We start from the raw sequence: 7,769 nt of genomic DNA on the forward strand, positions 1-7,769 counted from the left end.
CGATCTTTGTTTCTGTTTGTGGATTTGCCTTTTATTTGCCTTCCCGGTGTTTATACTGTCACTCTGTTTTTCTTATTAATGTTAAAAAAATGTTCATGTCAAATTCCTTACAGGTTCGGGTGGGTGCTATGCGCACGTACTCAGAAACGGTACTAGGTCAATTTGTGTTTTAAAATCATGTACGAGAACTGACCATGGCAAAATGAACAGCAATGGCCAGGTTCTGGCCATGGTTTATAAAACAATTGCACCGTGGACAGACGATTTCATGGGCAAAAAGGCTTCCATGGCCACGTCGTTCTATAAATCTATGGACAAGAAATTACCATGGCAAGAAGGCACAATGGTTCATGGTCAAAATGTGTCCATGGGAGCAGTTGGCTGCCAGCTGGCCATGGAATTGATTTCCCATGGTCAGAGTGCCCACAGAAATTGATTTACATGGGCAGGGTTGTGGCGGCCAGGTACGTGTGTGCTCATGGTCAGAGTGCCCACAGAAATTGATTTACATGGCCAGGATTGTGGCCATGGTATGTGAGTGTTCATGGTCAGAGTGCCCACAGAAATTGATTTACATGGGCAGGGTTGTTACCATGGTACGTTTGTGTTCATGGTCAGAGTGCCCACAGAGATTGATTTACATGGGCAGGGTTGTGGCCATGGTACGTGTGTGCTCATGGTCAGAGTGTCCATGGAAATTTATTTACATGGCCAGGGTTGTGGCCATGGTACGTGTGTGCTCATGGTCAGAGTGTCCACAGAAATTGATTTACATGGCCAGGGTTCGGGCCATGTAAATCAATCTCTGTGGGTACTCTGACCATGAACACACACGTACCATGGCCACAATCCTGGCTATGTAAATCAATTTCTATGGACACCGACCATGGTAAATCAATTTCTATGGACACCGACCATGGTAAATCAATTTCTGTGGACACCGACCATGGTAAATCAATTCCATGGCCAGCTAGCAGCCAGCTGCTCCCATGGACACACACGTTCTGACCATGAACCATTGTGCCTTCTTGCCATGGTCATTTCTTGTTCATAGATTTATGAAACGATGTGGCCATGGAAAGTACCTTTGACATTGACATGGCTATCGTTTGATCATGGTCCCAGGTGCATGGCTTGTCATGAACCAGGTTGTATTCATGGACGTGTCCCAATGGTCGAAGGTTGTGACCATGACTCCACGCCCATGGACACAAACGCTCGCCATGATAAACGTAGACCATGAACACACAGACCATGAGGAACTAATACAGTTGGCCATTGATTAGTTCTGTCATGGTCTTTGTGTCCATTGACAACAGTATCATGTCCAAACGTGTGTTCATGGACGTTCTACATGACAATGGTAATAGTAACCATGGACACATTCATGCACTTAGTTGTGACCATGAAAGCCAATTCTCATGGTCACCCCTTGCCATGGAGCACATTAGCCATGGCAATGCAATCCATTCACCATATACTCATGGTCAACTGTTGTTTTCATGGTTTACTGGTTCCATATATCTATGGTCACAAATATCCATGGTTAAATTTGTGTCCATGGCTCATGGGCAGCCCCATGGTTTTTTTACCCAGGGGAGCTACTCCTGAAAAGATCATAAAAAAACATATTTCTTTTCTGACTTTTTTGCCCTGCTTCATTTTCTTTCAGCTTAGAGGTGGCTGACAGGATTTGCCGTAGGCGTTTCGTTTTCTAGGAGTGAACCTTAAGATACCCTGAAAATTTGAAGCCTCTAATACATCTCCTTCTAGTGGAACAAACACACACACACACACACACACACACACACAGAGAGAGACACGAGGTCGTTTGCATAAGCCTGCTTTTCCAAAGCAGAAGGCGGGCTAAAAATACAGAGCTAGTTCGAAGATGAGCATTCTAGCTCAAAAATTGGATTTTTAAAATATCAAAAACAACATGTCTCAAAAATGACGTTGTTTGAAATTATTTTTTAATGGTTTCCCAGAGAGTAACTTATCAAAGAAGAGTCTATCGGGATCGGGCAAACTATTTGTCGGTTTAGCTCTAGCTCAAACCGTTGAGGCCCTATAGGGTGTTTTTGACGAAAATAAGCGAAAAAATGTACAACCCTGCATGCGCAGTCGAAGTGACGGGCCGTTGACGAGCCGGAGGCCCGTATCTTTGTGTACATTTTTGCACTTCCCGTCTCGGGTGTCAGCGCCGCGGGCCAAGGTAGATGTATGCCAGGCGCGTCGCAGGGTGACAGTGTTTCGTGAGATATCGCGAAGCCTGTTACGCGAGACGTGGTCTGGCGTACATCTACCTTGTGAATATCAAGAACCACAAATGTTAAATGCAGAGAGCAGTGGAGCTACTTACACTTGTTTGCATCTTGTGGTTTGGATGGGCTCTTTTGAGTCACAGCCGCAATAGTTTTAGATTCACTTGAGGGGTAAAAAAATAATGAAACAAGATGCTTATTATGAAGAGAACATTGTGTGCCTCAAAATCAGAAAGAAGAAAATTAATTCCTGTAAGTTATATCAATCATAATCTGATTCTAGATGTGATGCAATCATTGAGAAAAGTAGTTTCAATATGACGGTTTCCACCTATTGATGCAGACTTATTTGGAGCTGATTTCCTTCGTGGAATCTTTCTACCTGAAGGTAACAAAATAAAAACTATTTCATACCAAAGAAACACATTTGATCTTATCGCAATTGTAATGACCGTTCGGGTAATGATCACAAGGTAACAAAGAAAACAACCAAAAGTCTGTGCACCATAACCGAATGCAAACTGTACCTGACTGTTTTTCTCCCTTTATCCACTCCTCTGTCCATTTTGTGGAGGAAATGGGACACTTCCACAAATGATTTTTCTTGTTCCCTGCAATGTAGTAAGATTGGTACCAGAATCTATAAGGCAAGAGATTTTTTTCAAATCGCATGTTTACTTACTGTTCTGGCCCACACATGCACCATGAAACCATCGTAGGCAAAAAGCAGAACCTATCATAAATCTGGAAGGGAAGAGTAATTTACGAATGCATAAAATAAGCAGTTGATTGAACACAAAAGAAAAATTACAATCATACTTACTTTCCATCATCAGGACGCTTACACACACAGTATAATTTGGTCATTATACACTGCAGATGGGCCAATACTTAAAAAAGCGCACATATATTATCTAAAGTCCTATCGAGGACTAACCTTCAACGTTTAACTTTGGCCTTCCCTGTGTAAGTTGAACTCTTTATTAGAAATTATATATTATAGAGGTAAAAGGAATACTTTTACCACCATTCTATTAATGAAAAAAATTGAAGTCGGACGAAAACACTTACAAACACCGAAAAAGCCCAAGGCGGCCGAAACTTCCACCCACACCGGCTTTTCTTCACCAGCCGTCAAAACCTTGTTCCACACTTTAACCGGGCATTGTCTGTCTCTGTCATACTTGCACATGACTAGGTAGAGATACAGAGAAAGACAACGCATAAAACAAAACAGCAATAAGGAGAGACTTGACCGTCCCAGTCAGGAAGAAATGGCAATGGAATCGACGGCGAAACTATGTCGATCCAACAATTCATTTTTACTTAGTTGAAAAAGCGGGACAGATATGACGAAATTGAAAAGTAACTGTACAGACGTTCGAAATTGTACACAACTTGCATTTTTGAGAGTTGCTTGACGAATGTGGCACGAAGGCATCCTATACTGAAAATTATCGTAAATCATGTGAACTGAACTAATTTCTACTTACTACTAACGCATTTGGCAAAAAAGGCTGAACAAGAGCAATAACTGAAATGAGAATGAAACATGATTTTAAAGATATCTTGAAATACAACACCTCATTTAAAGCACCATAGCAAAATCTGTACTTGAAAATAAACTGGAAGTCTTGATCTATTTTTTCCAAATTCTTCAAATTGGGCCAAGGCGTTTTACACAATAATACCCCATATTACACTTCCAGTGACAGAATTTGACGAAACGCTAAAATTAAGAATGTAGAACAATTTCACTGCCCCTCAAGCAATTCACAATTATGCACTAGTCAGTATATCTGTTCCCTTTTTTAACATAATAGGTTTAAGAAAACAAATGTATGCCTCTTTCACTCTGATTACAAGAGTACTTACTCCAGTATAAGCTTAAGTTTTCTTTATCAGACCACCAAAAACAATGTAAGCACATGCCAGTGATGTTAAGGGTAAATCTCGGCAACCCCTTCAATTGAAAATGTTAATGTTGAATTCTTATCTTGGTGATCAGCTAAGTCATTCTTGTCTACATCATTTTCTTGACCACTAACCACTTTCCAAAGACCTTCAGCAGTCAACATAGCTTGCATATCAAAAGACTACGACGCGTAGTTGTCTGCGCCACTGAGGTGCTTAGTGAAAACCGGGATTGCGATTATCCATCCCACCAGCTCCATTCTGCTGACCTCCTCTAGCTCTACCTCTACCACTAGGTGATCCAACCTAGCCCCCTCTTCCACCTGCGCGGAACTGCCCTCGATTCCCATTTGTTCCTGAGGTTCCTGTTCCAAACAAGGCTGGCACTCCGGCTCGGGGGCCAATATTGTTCATTTTCTGGTCCGGCATTATATTACCTTCAACGTCATTTATGTAATATATAATCTTCTCTTAAGAAATAAAATGAAGGGTACATCCAAAGTTTCCCTTAGAAAACGTCGAAGCCTGATGAGATAAAAATCAGTAATTTTCGAAATGAGAACACCAAAGTAATGGAGATTGATAAACTAACCTGGGCGTGGATCCGGATTCGATACACGCGAATGTATATGCACTAGCACAATTTTTTTTGATACTTTAAAAACGCTTAAAAATAAGCAAAAAACCATATGCACTAGGAGATCCATACAAATTTCAAGTTTCGTCAGTTGTAGTTTGTAGTTTTATTTGGACTCGCAGGACTATTGATGGAGCCGCCAATGGCCGGTGCCCAGTGCCCACCGGTGGCCGAGGGAGGGGGGTATGGGACACTTGGCAACGTCGCATTGTAACCCACCAGACACGGCCCGATGCCCGACTCTGTTACTCTCTTTAAAGTGATGCCTACTACTGCTGGCTAACAAATGAGAGGGTATGGTTCTGGTTCAAGATGGTCGATAAGTGATGAATTGTTTGTAAAGGTGCCAAGGGCACTCGACCCTACCAAGAACGGTAACAACAGTACGGTGTTAAAAAAAATACTGGTAGAACCAAATTTATAGACACGGAGAGAAAAGATTTGATGCCACAGCTGTTTTATTGCTGCGGTAGCAATTTTTGGCTGCTAACATAGCGCCTGCAATATTTTTAGCTGTGGCAGCATACTTAAATTGCTGAATGTTTCTTTGCTAATTCAGCAAGGGAGTTTGCTGGTGTTACAATCCAAGTCAGTCGCGTATAGGGTACTCCGGGGCTCGGCTAGACCGGAAAGTGAAGAACAAAAATAGTCGGGTGCGGGGAGCAGCGGGACAGGGTGGGGGCAGTACGCCGCTCCTCCCCGCGCCCGACCGGCCCAACGGTTTTTGTTCTTCTCCTTCCGGTCTATTCGAGCCCCGGAGTACCCTATAGAATAGCAATCTATATTGAAGAAATGGGTGCAAGCTGATCTGCCCGGGGCTGAATGCTATGGGCCGCTCGCCCGGTTCGACATGCATGTACAAATGACCTTCGTTCTCGAAAACTAGAAGTCGTATCAAATTGCGGTAAACAGCAATGTAAAGTTTAAGTCCTGGTGGGAAATCGGCTCGCTTTATGTAGATTGATAACTCGCCTAATGCGTTGCCTCGAGGTCACCCTCTTCCTCTTCTTTAATTTCTTCATCCTGCTTCCACTTCCACTGGCCTCAGATCCCTGTCGCAAAGTAAACCTTCAAATTTGTTCAGATGCATTTCAATTACCATGGCAAACCCTAAACGTGGGCGGGATGCTGGAGATTGATGAGTTGTAGGTTGCAGTCACAGGGACAAGCGGGGTTCGCCTGTATCGCCGACCGTCAAAGGGCATCTGGCCATCGAGCGTCTTGCTATTGCTTTTCTGTCCCTGAAAATTTCCCCGGCTATGAGTTGCAATGTCGAAAAGTAGAGTTCTGTTCAGATGCATTTTAATTACCATAGTAGCACCAAAAACGTGAGCGGGGGCCTTGAGGAGTAGTAGTGCATGGCCTTGGCACGATAGCGTTTGCTGCAGGTTCAGGCGCGGCTTGTGCGAATGCCGGTCCATTGAATGGCCATCCACCAAAATGGAATCCTTTCTGCCACAGGCCCAAGAGACCCCTGTTAGTGCCTTTCTGTCCCTACAAAATCCACCCAACTTTGAGTTACAGTGTCGAAAAGTAGAGCTTCAAATCTGTACTGATGCATGGTAGGGTAAGAGGCCCAGTAGTCGACAGTTTAAGAGCAAGGCTTTACAAAATAGCCTACAACGGAGCGTGGGTGTACGGTAGCGTCAAGGAAAAATTTCGGGGGTGTAGTGGAAGGATCAAACTTTATGCCCCATAGGTCAAAAATGTAAATAAATACATTTTTGTACACATAAATGTAAACCAAAAAACAGTGTTCATTGGCCCAGTAGTCGACACCTTTGGCCCAGTAGTCGACACTGCCTGGCCCAGTAGTCGACACTGCCTGGCCCAGTAGTCGACACTCTGTCATTTTACCAGGATTGCCGTGTCTGATGGGTCCCTGCAGCCTGGCTAGCCTTCCCCTGCCTCTCGGTCGCCTTTTTGGCCATCAGGGTGTCCTTCTTGGCCCTCTTTGCGAGGTGCTGTTCAGCTTTTCCGGCCTTCAGGCGACCTTTTTTGAAATATGGTGAAAAACATTTTTTTTCTAGTTCTCAAGAACGTCGTTTTTTGGCTCCATATCGGAAAATAATTTTCTTAGCGCAATTAGTCTAAACTGAAACAGTTCTGTCGCGTCAAAGCGCACCTAATAATGTATAGGACGACACGATGTGACATACGAAAACCGCGAAGTGCCGCCAATAGCTTGGTAATTAAACCTTAGTTTGTTACCTAACATGTCTTGTGGGCAAGCTGAAGATGTTGTCGCACAGCGTATCGACACCTGAGTTATATCCCTATATAAATTCCACACCGAACCGCATATAGCCGCTCCCGGGATTATGCCCACGGCGGCCCAGGGGGGGAAAAAGTGTCAATTTCCCTCAATGACCAAACCAATGACCCAACTTCGAACCCTTAGAGAGGGGTTGAAGGTCAGACAATGAGTCAGAATGGACTGTGCCGCAAGCTTGGGATATCTTGAAGTACTTTATTCCAGGTGTACTTGTTCAATCCCAGTTTTGCACTCCACCCTAGCGGCCAGCCGCCCGGACTAGCGCGACTGCGGCGGTGCAATTGGGGTTCCACCCCCCCCCCCTCGACCCTTGTGTCTGCTGACACTTTTCTCAGGCAAGCAGGGCACGTTCGCAGAGAAATGCTTTACGCAAATGAGGCACTGAAAGCAAACTCTATCAATCGGCACAGTATTGACACCTGGTGCTTTACTGATGTCATCATGATGTATTACGAACTAGAAAATTAAGGACGCACGATCCCAACAACATTTCACGTTGACAAAGGGCCCTAGTTGTTGGAATAAGCCCGTATGAAGGTAGCACACACTCAAAATAAAGTAAGTGTCGACTACTGGAACAGATGTCTTTTTCTGGCCCAGTAGTCGACACCGCCATTATTTACGCCCCCGACCGAAATTTTCGAAAACCTAAATGGGGAAAGATAATACATATCTTTGA

The sequence above is a fragment of the Frankliniella occidentalis genome, unplaced genomic scaffold (genome assembly GCF_000697945.3).
Source record: "Frankliniella occidentalis isolate FOCC.00 unplaced genomic scaffold, Focc_3.1 Scaffold199, whole genome shotgun sequence".
Taxonomy (NCBI): domain Eukaryota; kingdom Metazoa; phylum Arthropoda; class Insecta; order Thysanoptera; family Thripidae; genus Frankliniella; species Frankliniella occidentalis.